Source organism: Zonotrichia leucophrys, chromosome Z, assembly GCF_028769735.1.
Source record: "Zonotrichia leucophrys gambelii isolate GWCS_2022_RI chromosome Z, RI_Zleu_2.0, whole genome shotgun sequence".
Taxonomy (NCBI): Eukaryota; Metazoa; Chordata; class Aves; order Passeriformes; family Passerellidae; genus Zonotrichia; species Zonotrichia leucophrys.
Window position 1 is genome coordinate 26,334,616 of NC_088200.1, and position 11,898 is coordinate 26,346,513.

Genomic DNA, 11,898 nt, shown 5'->3' on the forward strand with positions numbered 1-11,898 from the left:
AAATACCTTTCCAAATGAAGCCGCAGAATAGCTTGGAGCAGATGTTTCAACATCTCTGATGCTATTGTGTCTAAGTGGAGAATTATCTCCTTTTTATAGTATCTGATTTAAACTGCCTAACACCAGGAAATAGTTCATTCCTAAGAACATGTGGTCAGGTTCCGAGGTTAAATGTGTAAACTTGTGAGGAAGATGAAGGCTAGAATAGAGTTTTTTTGCATTTTTTACCTTCCAGTTCAGTCCAGGATTTTCAATGTTGTGGCTGACTTTCACCATTCCTATTTTAAGTGGCTGATGCTGTGATGAAAATTCTAGAGCCAGCCTGACAACTGATTGTCACTGACAAATCTTGAAATGCCTTTCACAGAAGTTAAATTTCTAAGATGCTTCAGAGATAAGCACAACAGCAGCACCTGCCCATTCATCCAACTATTTTCTTTATGAAACTTGTGACTGAAAACTTTCTCTGGCAGTGAGTACAGTGAAAGATCAATGGTTTTAACTGATAGCTGAAAAGTCTTTTATCCAGCTTCAGTGGGGTTTCAGCACAGGATCATAGGATAATTCAAGTTGGAAGGCTTAAATTTAATTGCAGACTTAAATTCTTCGTTGACTGCAAGCCTTTAGCATGTACCTGTTGTTGTAAAGACTCCCCTGTGGTACTGAGTGACTCACAAACACGTATTAAAAATTTCAGCTTCCCACATGACCAGCACATTATTGAGCTGGAAAGCAAAGTCTGGAGAATTTATGAGAGTGGTTCAGATAACACAGGAAGCCATAACTACAATGGAGTTCCTGACTTTTAATAATATTGATTCTTGACTCTGCTTTTGTCATGGTAATATCCACCCCTGTGGGAATGGGAACATGGGTTTATTGACCACCAAACACATTTTTGATTATGTAGCACACTTAAGAATATTTGTTTCTAGTTCAGGTTAAAGAATCACACGTTAAGGGATGTTTTAAGGGTCACTTGCTTCTAATTTCATATACTTTCTTAAGTTGTTATACAGATAATTGTAATCAAAGATAACAAAATTAAATTCAAACAAATAAGAAGATTCTGGTTGGTGAAGTATAGGGAGATCTTTCATCAAGGCAAAATGTGTTTCTCTCTGCAGAGAGGCTGACCAACACAGCAGGGCTAATGTATATTCTAAGTTCAATTGGTGGCATAACATTTTTCATGACACTAATAACTATCATGTATGCATTTTATATGACAGTTGAAATATGGTGGGTGCTTCCAGCAGTCCAGTGTTTCCCATTCTGGCAATAGGTTGACATTAAGCAAGAGGGGAAAATACACCTTCCTGTAACTCCCAGGCTCTCCTATCTAAATTTTCATTTGGCCAAAGTCCAGGATTTAGTTTATGACCTCTGATGAGTTCACAGTACAAAGGAGAAAACCCACAAATCTCACCCGCATAGTCTTACCCATTTCCCTTTTATTATATTATTTCTAATTTCTTATAGTTGCTGTAAATTTCCATGCTTGCATTAAGATTGCACAAGTTATTAGCAAAGTAGTTTAATTACATGTTTTTATTAACAATTAATTGATATTGGAAGCCCATGCTCTGGGGATATTTATTATATGGAAATTTTAGTTTTAATAACTAGGAAAAATAACAGTGTGTAAGCTGAACTCTTTTTATGTGGCATATTTTGTAGGAGATTTTCCTTTCACATCCCATTGACTGCCAGTCAAATAGTAGTTTATGACATTAATAAAATGTAAGTGGAGAACATCTGATGACAGAAACATAATTTTCTTAAACCATAAGCTAAACTTAGCATTTTAATATTATCACCTAAGGTGGGTACAATAAGATACTTTACACATTTTTCTTTTTTATGCCAAACTCTATTTTTCCTATTCCTTCTTATTATTAAAGTAAGATTCTGGCTTAATTAAATCCAAAGTAGTATGTTTTTTAAATTTCCTGAGAGAGCTATTAATCTTCAGGAGTAGAATTTATCTGACCTAGCTGAGGGACCTACTCTAAGTCAGCATTTTTCAACAGTGAGGTGGTAACATCTCTGGGGAGAATTAAGTCTTGTAATAGAGATTCAAATAGGATCTAGGAAAATGAGAAAAGTTTTTCTTTTTTATTAGATATTTTTCTTCAGGGACCTACTAAAAGCTGAACCATTTATTGAATATCCTGTAAGCATTTTGGTTTTCCTTCACAAGAACAAGAGAACAGCTGGCTAGCTGCCGTGTTCTTCCTGGGGTGAGTGAACAGCAGGCATCGTTGGTGGGGGAATTGCATGTTCAGTTCTTGGCAGGGATGTGCAGGGATGTGGGGATTCACAGACAAGAGCAGGACAGTGCAAAGGGCTGAGAACTGGCAGGGGCTTTGGGATTTTTGGTAGTATTTTGAAGCCATCAGGTCATGTGCTGTGATCAGTCAAGCTGGAAATTCACACAGCTACCATAGCGCATGAGTCTCATCCACCACACTGGAGATCAGCATCAGTTTTATTCTATGTTCTCTCCATCTGCTGGCATGAGATAAGGATTGTAAAGCTGCCTCAAAACATTGGCAGACACCATTTCAGTACCTTCTCAGTTCCTGCCTGTCTCATCTGCAACATACAGTCCAACATTTGGCAGCTTGTTTTGTCTCACTTCTGTGAAAATGGAAAATACTTTCTACATGGCTAACACATGAGAGTAAATTTGTATTGAGAGTTAATTTGTATTATTTATTACAATGGTGGGCAAATTTCCCTTTGAATTTCATATTTATTGTGCTACCTGAGTAGGGCTTTGGTAGGTTCCTCACAGACTTCTCAAATAAGTAGAGCCTGGGTTTGGTTTGGAAACTTGGATGACTTGAAATAATCTTATCTGAGTTGAAAGGACTGGGTTATCTCTGTTCCATAGGTACTTAGTTTGTATCTATTTTGCAAGCCTCTCTGCATCTTCCACATCACTGCCTTTAAAATAATCAAAATATTAGGGTGCCTGAGTATTTGTTTAGATAAATTAGTTTCCTAAATTACACAGTATAAGGAATTTTTATTTATCCACTATCAGTTGATCTACTGACACTAATTTAAAGAGGAGTCACCTACTTACAGTGGTGTCCAAGAAATAATTATATTTTATGCTGAAAATATTTCATTTTTTAATGACTTCTGGATTGCTCACTGGATAAGACACTGGAGGTCAGAGAATACCCTGTGAGCAAACAGTGAAAGTAAAGGGTTTGTACCCTTGACATTCCCAAACCAGAGGCAAACAAGGACAGAAGTAACTCATTTAAGCACTCTAGTGGCATGCTTAACAATGGAAAGGGAAAAATGGATGCATCACTGTAATTAAAATAGATTAAACAGACACGGAATTTATTAGTCATGGAAAAATGACAGCTTCCAGCTCTTGAGGAGACAGTTTCTGGAAGGCTATTTTTGTGATATGATTGACTTTAAAATGGAATCCACAGTACTTTGAGAATTATCTGGAGGCAGGACGAGCAAATGCATTCGAACTGGCATAGATCAGTATTGGGAAAGGAATAATTTGCAAATAACACTTTCAACATTTTCTGAAATATGCTGCTACTTGGAAGCTACTGTGGTTGTATTCCTTTCTGCAGGCTAAGAAAACAGGCAGTACTCTGCTTCTTTGCATGTAGCATGGGAGCACCAGGAATGTGGAGAAAGTTTGGATAAGGTGTAGAGTGAGTAAATGGAATAGGCCACATGAGATCAGAAAAGTAGGAAGAAACCTAAAATTGCAAGTACAGCTGGTCAAGACAAGCATGGCTCTATCCTGACACTAACTAGGTGATGCAAGCTTGATGACCATGGAGATTCCTCTCTCCCTGCCATATAGTCAGAGATGCACCTGCTCCTACCCTAGCTCTTAAGTCAGATTGCAGTCTTCAAGTCAATTTCTCCATCTGTCATCGGAACTGTTTCCTTGGGGCTTTGGATAATGGAAGATTTGATCTCAATGAATTTTTTCCACTGGGAAATGCTTTCTTCTTTTATGGCTACAAGTGTATTCAAGTATAATAATAGTAATAGTAATAGTAATAGTAATAGCAATAGTAATAGTAATAATAATAGTAATAGTAATAGTAATAATAATAACAACAATAATGATGGAGAGCTAGGCTTTTCTTGAATTAAGGAGTCTCAGGCTTGTCAGAACTTTGAGAAATTGTATGACATGTTATATGTGTGATGCTTCATAAACAGAGTTTATCATCATTGATTACATGGTGCAAGGAAGCAGATGTATTTTATAAACAAACAATTCTAACACTTTTGAAGGGAGCAAAATACTTTAGGCACTGCAATAAAACTATCAACCATTATGAGTCCAAGCCAATGCACTAAATTAATATCATATTGTGTGAAAAAGAAGAGACATGATTCTGAAGTAACTTACTTCAATCTTTCACTAGTTTAACTCTCTTGGCCTTAAGAGAATTGGATGAGATTCATAAATGAGCAAAATATGCTCAAAGTTGAATGATAATTTTCATTGTGTCATGGGAAAGAGTTGGGGACATTAAACTCTTTAGGAAGATGATACATGTTTTTCAGTTAACTTAGGGCAGGCAGCAAAATTTAAAAGAAGAGATGTTTATTAGAATGTTTCCAATTTTAAGTCTCAGGGTCCTACCAAAGACTTTGAAATTGTCAACATGGCCCTTTATAAGTTTATTACTTGCCTATGAAGTGGCATGTGTTTTAGATTTGTAAGAGGAAGTTTTCTAATGTACACTTTCAGTGTTTCTCTACTGTAAACAACTCTTTAATACAGAAAGTTGTACCATGAGCCAAGCTGGACTTTTACTGGTCACCAGTGTCAGCTGCAGAACCAAGTCTGACCTTCAATCTCTGACTTCAATTAGTCACAGAACTAATTTATTTTTCATTTTCCAGACCATTTGTCTTCTTGGAAACCACAGTGACTTATATAATTCCAAGAGTTACACTTGGAAAAAATTATTGTAGTGTGTTCATCTGTATTTAGTTTTAACACGTGTTCATACCAGTGATTTATACATTACAAAAGGTGCTAGTTTATTTGAATTAGAAGATTTTGTGGCTCTGTTAGCGCTTGTGTCTGGAATACATTCTCTTCAGGATGAATGTGGTTTGATTTTGATCTTTTTATGTTTTCCTAAGCATAGGTGCATAGATGCATGTCAGGTTGCCATGTTCTAGCTATTTGGTTAAATCTTCTACTGCTCAATACTGTGATCATTATGGCAGAACTTGAAAAAAGATTCAGTATCTATGAATTTGCACTGAAGTGCAGGTGGCTGCTCAGTGAATATGTTTTCTTTGTGCCTATTGGAGGTACCATAGCTGTAAGATTTCCAATGTTAGCAAATCATATTGTGTGCTATACCAACACTGTGTTTTCATCAGTGAAGAAGAATTACGTTTCCTTTGTGGTGTAGTACTGTGTACGCACAATTATAATGAACAATAACTAGAATTAAGCACATTGTTCATTATGCAGGACAAATAAAAATTCCCTTTCTCCCTCTTTATATTCTAGAAACAAAGTAAATATATACATACATACAAGATACACAAAAGTCAAACTTAGCAGTGAAAGTTTAGACAATAATAACCAAGAAGAATAAAATCCTCAGAAAAGGATAATTGCTAGGGTATTCTCACCAGCACTTCGCATTTCAGAATGTCCCAGAGACTAACATCTTGCATCCATACTGTTTGGAGGTAGGTGGCTTGCCCTCATCCTGAGGCCCAAGCAGACTTATTTCTCTTCTGCACTGTATTGCACAGTATAGCAACCCAGACACACAGAAAACACAGATGGAATCAATGACAGAAGGAGTTACAGAAGGAATCACAGCATGTTCATGTAGTCTAGACATAGCTTCACTCTTCTACTACTGCAAATGCCTTTCCAATATAATCTATTCTTAGATTAGGCTACTGACCATCTTGAAAAAGAAAAGACCAATCTGGGAAACCTGCTTCTCTGTAAAAACACACTGTCCTTGAGACCTTCCTACAGCTATGGTGTCTTGGCCTTTCCAAAGGTCTAATTTGCAAGTGCACAATTTCACCATTCCTAGCTACAAAAACTTTTATCTGATATGAAAGCACATGCACTAACACACTGTGTTTTTCATAAATCTATTAAAAATACGATTTAAAAAATCTTGTTGAATGGTAGTAATTTATATGTTAATTTTATTTGTGTCAAGCTATTTAAAGTTTGTTTTTTGCAATTTCTAGAGCTAATCTTGGAACACAATGTTCAGAGAGACAGACGATGGAAGAATTTTGAGGCTGATTTCTAAAAGCCTCCCAATTTTCCCATTGGTAGTGACTGCGGGATTTTTTGGAAGCCATATGGAATGCGCTTTTTACAGTTTTCCAGTGAAACATCCAGAATGGGCATTCTCAGAGCCCTTTCATACTGTCTAGGTTAGCAGCCAAGCCTTCTCCCACTTTGGCATTTTAAGCTCACTAGAGCTTCAGTTGGTAGATGCAGATGACATACCACTTTCAGTGACTTTAGCAGTCACTGTAGGAAAAGCACAGTACTGCTTATGTTTTCTTTAGAAAAATGAAAGGAAAAAGGGGTTAGTGTGCACAGTGGCAAATCAGTGGGAAGATGCAACCTTGGAGTTTTTCAGATAGGCATTGGAAACAGCCTAATTCAAGACTTTGGGAGGAAAAACTGCCGGTATGATTTAATGTTTCAGAAATTTTGTAGCAAGCTATGGCTTGGGATCTCACTAGTGATCCAGCTCCTTAATAGGTGCCCTTGAGACACTAATTTCTCATCATACAAACACTGTGGTAAACTAATAAAAAGATGTCTTTGAGGATGGTCTTGCAAGTCCTCTTCTGAGAGGTATGCTAGGATGGAGTTTAGACCCAGGAACCTACTGTGGTGTGACTGGGTTTTTGCAGCACTGGTGAATCTGGGATGTCCTGAGGCTGACAAGGAAATTTATGTGCCTGATAGAATTGTTTTGAGGTCTAAGTGAAAAAGTAATATCTCAGTGATCTATAGTCATCAATTCAATCCTTCTATCAGTTCCATGTATTCCAGCCTGTGATCTGTCTAGAATACAATGTACATGCATATGACACATACTCATCTACACCTGTTGAGAATACAACTCAGTTTACCTGACTCAGAAAATGCATTAAAAATCCAAGAGCTAATATGTAAAGTCTACTGAAAGTCTAATTAAGGAAGAAAATGTGTAAGTGGATGCTGTAGAAAATAAGATATCATAGAACACTTTCATAGATAATGAGAAGAAGAAATAATGAGATGCTGTTAGACTCATTGTCTCCAAGAGGCAGTTTGAAATAAAAAAATCTCATAGATGGTTCAGGATGCTTCAAATACCTGATTCATTGTACTTGTAAAGCGATAATTTATGCAAAAATCAGCATGCAAAAATGGAATGCCATATGGGTTTCCTTTTCAAAATAGAACCACACCCGAGTATTGTATTAAGGACTAAAGACTTCAGATGAAATGTTTGAATTTTTTTCCCCCTGTGACATAGCATAGAAATTTATGGAAAATAACGTCTGGATTAAGAGAATAAGGTCATTGCCAGTATTATTTTTCCTGGAATATACTCCTAAAAATCTAATAAAAATGTTTTTCTCTTTCCATTTTTAGATCTGCATCTGTGCAAGAGATATTCAGAGCATCACATTCCTTATTTCTAATGACTTTGACAGGTGTCCCTTCAATCCATAAATGCCTGCACCACTGCCTAAGATTTGGAGCCTGCTTTTTTGGTGTAAGTTTCACCCAGAACTGTTTTTTATTTACCTTTTCCATTCTTGCTATCATTACTAGCACACGTTGTGAGCTCAATGGAGTTCAGGATACAGAAAGGAGAAACTTCTGGGTGCTTCCTAAAGATGGTGAACATATCTTTTGCACTGGATATAAAAGAAATTGCAGGGACTCTTAATGTTTTAGCTAAAAAGGACTTAGTAATTTTATTCCATTTGCTAGATTGCTGGATATTTATAGTCATTTCCCACACTGTTATGGCAGCCAATCTGTGTAAAGGAAGAGTAAAATAATAAAGAAAATAAAAAAGAATGAGCAGTAAAGGGCCATGCAGAAAAAGTGCAAATCAAAGTGCAGAAAACAAAATCCAAAACAACAAGAGAAAGATAAAAACCAGTCAAAGGAATCAAAGGAAGATGGAAAAAATAAGAAGCTGGTGGGGAGAATGTTTTTCAGAACTAGCAATATATGGAGAGAGAGAACCATTATGTATAGAATTTGGAAATGCATACTAGGCAGACGTACATCTTTGGCTTAACAGCAAGTAAGCCTGAGGCCTGACTCAGTGTTGGATTCATATACCTCCCATATTGCTCAAAACGGAGAGAGTCTGAATTTAATAGCTCAATCTGCATTTAATATTTAAGTTATCGAGGCTGCAACAATGAATTCTCTTATTCTTAAAGCAGACACAGGGCTGTGGCACAGCTCTGTTCCCACTTAGCAAGGCAATGCAGTCATGGACCCAGTCTCAGTCCACATTGGGATGAGATCAAGTCACTAAGTTTGGAATGATATTTTAGCTCATATGTTCTTTGGTTCTGGGTCATTTATACCCAAGCTTTTGCTTTGTGTTCTGTTCTCTTTTCTTTTCTGTCTATTGCATCTCTGATTATGGGTATTAAGTCTGGGGACTGAGCTGCGTTGTGTTGTATCCATTCTCACTTCCATTGTTGGCAAATCTTTAATCATGTCTCGCAAAACAGATGGAAATGTTTGCTTACTACAGTCTTATGACAGAAATCTTGAGGAAAATAAATTAATTTTACTCTACAGTGAAAGCATCACAGAAGTTTTTTGCCAGTAGGAAGGAGGGTAGACATTAAAAAGTGGTGCACCAAAAGGAGAATTTTAGCTTGAAGGAGGCTTCAAATCTTACTTTAAATCCTATTTTGCAATAGTTTCTTGGCCTGTTCATCAGCCACAGAAAAAGTTCATTAGGAGCTAAGCCTTATTGCTTCTTCTATGGTGCAGGAAGGGCTGTGATTAAAGCTGGTCATGTTAAAAAAAAACGCAGTTACAACTGAAGGAAACAATTAAGTTCAGATTCAGTAGACTTGCTAACTTAGTTATTCTCTGTAATATATATTTTTTACTCTAAGCTGCTGGAACAGCTCTAAATAGCAAACCTAAGGTAGCATCCCTGTAGACAGTAACTGAGCTAGGGAGAAATATTTAGCAGAAAGATCCTCTGAGACATACACGTGGGTTGTTTTTAAACTGGATTTGCTACTTAGAGGGTAAGCTACCAGTTATTCTGTTTTTTGTTAACTTACAGGGCTGTTGTTTTCCGAGCAGAGAAGTCTTTATTTTTATTTGCCATTAGTCTCTGAAATGAAACAATTCCAGTTACTTGCTACTGTTGTTGCTGCTGGCAAGAAAACTACTTTTACGAGCCACAAAGCTAAGAATAATAGCAATATCTTCCTGAGACTTGCTCTTTGACACACCTTTACCTTATTTAACACTGGGGCAATGCCAACTGGGACCACCCATTCTTGGAAATATAAAGGACCAGCACAAATTGGAAAAATGTTGATTGTTGAATCATTGTGTGGTATATTCAGTTCCAGTTCCTTAGGGCAACACTTAGAAGCAGCCCACATGGAATACCAGGTCACAGAGAGAAGCTGTGAGCCTGTCCGTGGTCCTTGTTCAGGAAAACTTTTTTTAATTCAGAAAATGTGCTAATATGTATTTTAACAGTTAGCATGTGTTTTAAAACCTTTTGACTTCAGTGGCTTTTAGACACACTCATAAGGTTCCGTGGGCTAAGGTCTAAGCCAGTAGACATCATCTTTCCCTGAAGAATTTTATTAAGTTTATGTGACCCTCTGCCAGCATTTCACAGACACATACATTTCTTTGTCTTACTGATACTTCTGCAGTGACATAAAAGTTACTACTGTGTTTTCAAGTATGTAAATATAAAAGTGGTACCTCTGATTTACCTGCTTTAGGACAACAAACAGGCTTACTGAAATAAAAGGATCATTATTAACTGATTATCAATACAACTTTTGCTTTAAAAAATCCTATTAATACAAAAAGCTGTCTCAGGACAAAATGTGCATGTAGACCAACAAGGCCTTGGTTTCAAACAGAAATTATGAGATAATTGAATCAGATTCATTGACTTGTCACTCCTGCTGGGGATTTAATAGAAAGCACTGTTCTCTGGTTCAGCTTTTGGGTACTTTTAATAGGTTCCAGCTCTAGAAGAATTAACAAATTTCAAAGTACTTAATCTGTTATCAGGGTATGAAGCTACTGACAATTCTTACAATGTACATGAGTAATCAAGCATTCAGGTACTTAAATTTGTACAGTTAGATATTAGGATGAAATATTGGGAAGGAAGACATCAGCTGATTAATGTGCCATTAATGCATCAATATAGATTAAATGTGCCAGTGCCACATTTAATAACTAAGGCTATTTGGAAGGAATTTATTATTTTCAGGAAGTAATCCTGTGCATAAAAGCAATCACTGTTTCACAAAGTCACATAGGATATGTCTTTGTCAGAAAAGTCACATTAACTTTTGGAAGAGATTTCATAACATGTCAAGCTCTTTTCATAGCATTGTTTATAAATGGACTTTACTGGGGTTCTGATTTTCCTTGTAGATATAAATTTATTCAGTGAGATCAATGTATCTCTTCTAACTGCAAGATTTGTGAAATTAAAAATCTGAAATTCTTAAAGCTTTCTTTGGTATTTGCATCTGGTATTTACAACCATCATGGATAAGGTATTGAACTGTAGTGGCAGAACAACAGAATGGCAGATGTTGGCAGTACTTTGAGATGTTTTATAATGTTTTCCTAAAATATTTTCTGTGCTAGGAGGTGTGAATATATTTGAATGTACAGCTAGAGAATAGAGTGTGCTATGTGGCTATGTGGTTGAGATTGTTCTAACACTTTTTATAAGGGGTATTCATTACAGATATTGGGTCTTTGTATTCTACTAATGACATAATACCATAAAGAATAATATTTAGCATGGAATCATATGACAAAATTTTGTTTTAATTATAAGAGGAAAAAAATATATTTTGTAAGTTAACAGGTTTTCCTTATGCTTTTTCTTCTAGGTGTAACTGTACAAATTTATGTAGCATGTCACTCAAACACCTATATCCTTGACTTCTTTATGAAAGGCAATGAGAAGTAGTGAAAAGACAGTAAAAAAAAGTCAAAAAACCATGCATTCACTCAAGTCAATAAGTCATATTTAATTCCATAATGTGACTTTTAAAAATGAAGCAATAGAGGCACACTAATTTAAGCATTTTCCTGAAGGAAAGATGATCTTCGCTCATGTAGTAATACTGCTGGGACTCCAAGAAGGGAACTCTTTGCTATTATTTTTAATTTTCTCTAACTAAAAATACCAAAATGTAGGGCAGAAATACCACATAGCTAGAGAACACCAGATAATTTTGGAGAGGTACTAATGCTGTGGGTGGGTGGAAATCTTGGTTAATGGGCTTCAGTTCCCTCACTTTTGTAAGATCGTTTATGTTAGTGGCAAAGACTCAACAACACATTTATGCTTTGTGCATCACAGCTGAAGGACATAGTTCAGGTTTTGCTTATCTCTGTATCAGTTTGGCAAGTCTTAATTCATCCATGAATAAAAGGGTCCTTTGTCCAAGAGTAAAAGGCAGCAGGAGACAATGAGCTATTTTATTGTTCTCTCATCACCTTAGTTCTCTCCCTGTATTTCCAAGGGAACAATTCATGTGGAACAAACATGTGCAAAGAACACAAGATCCACATAAAAGGGCACCAGGCATCCTGTTTGTGAATAGTTGTCATGTAGT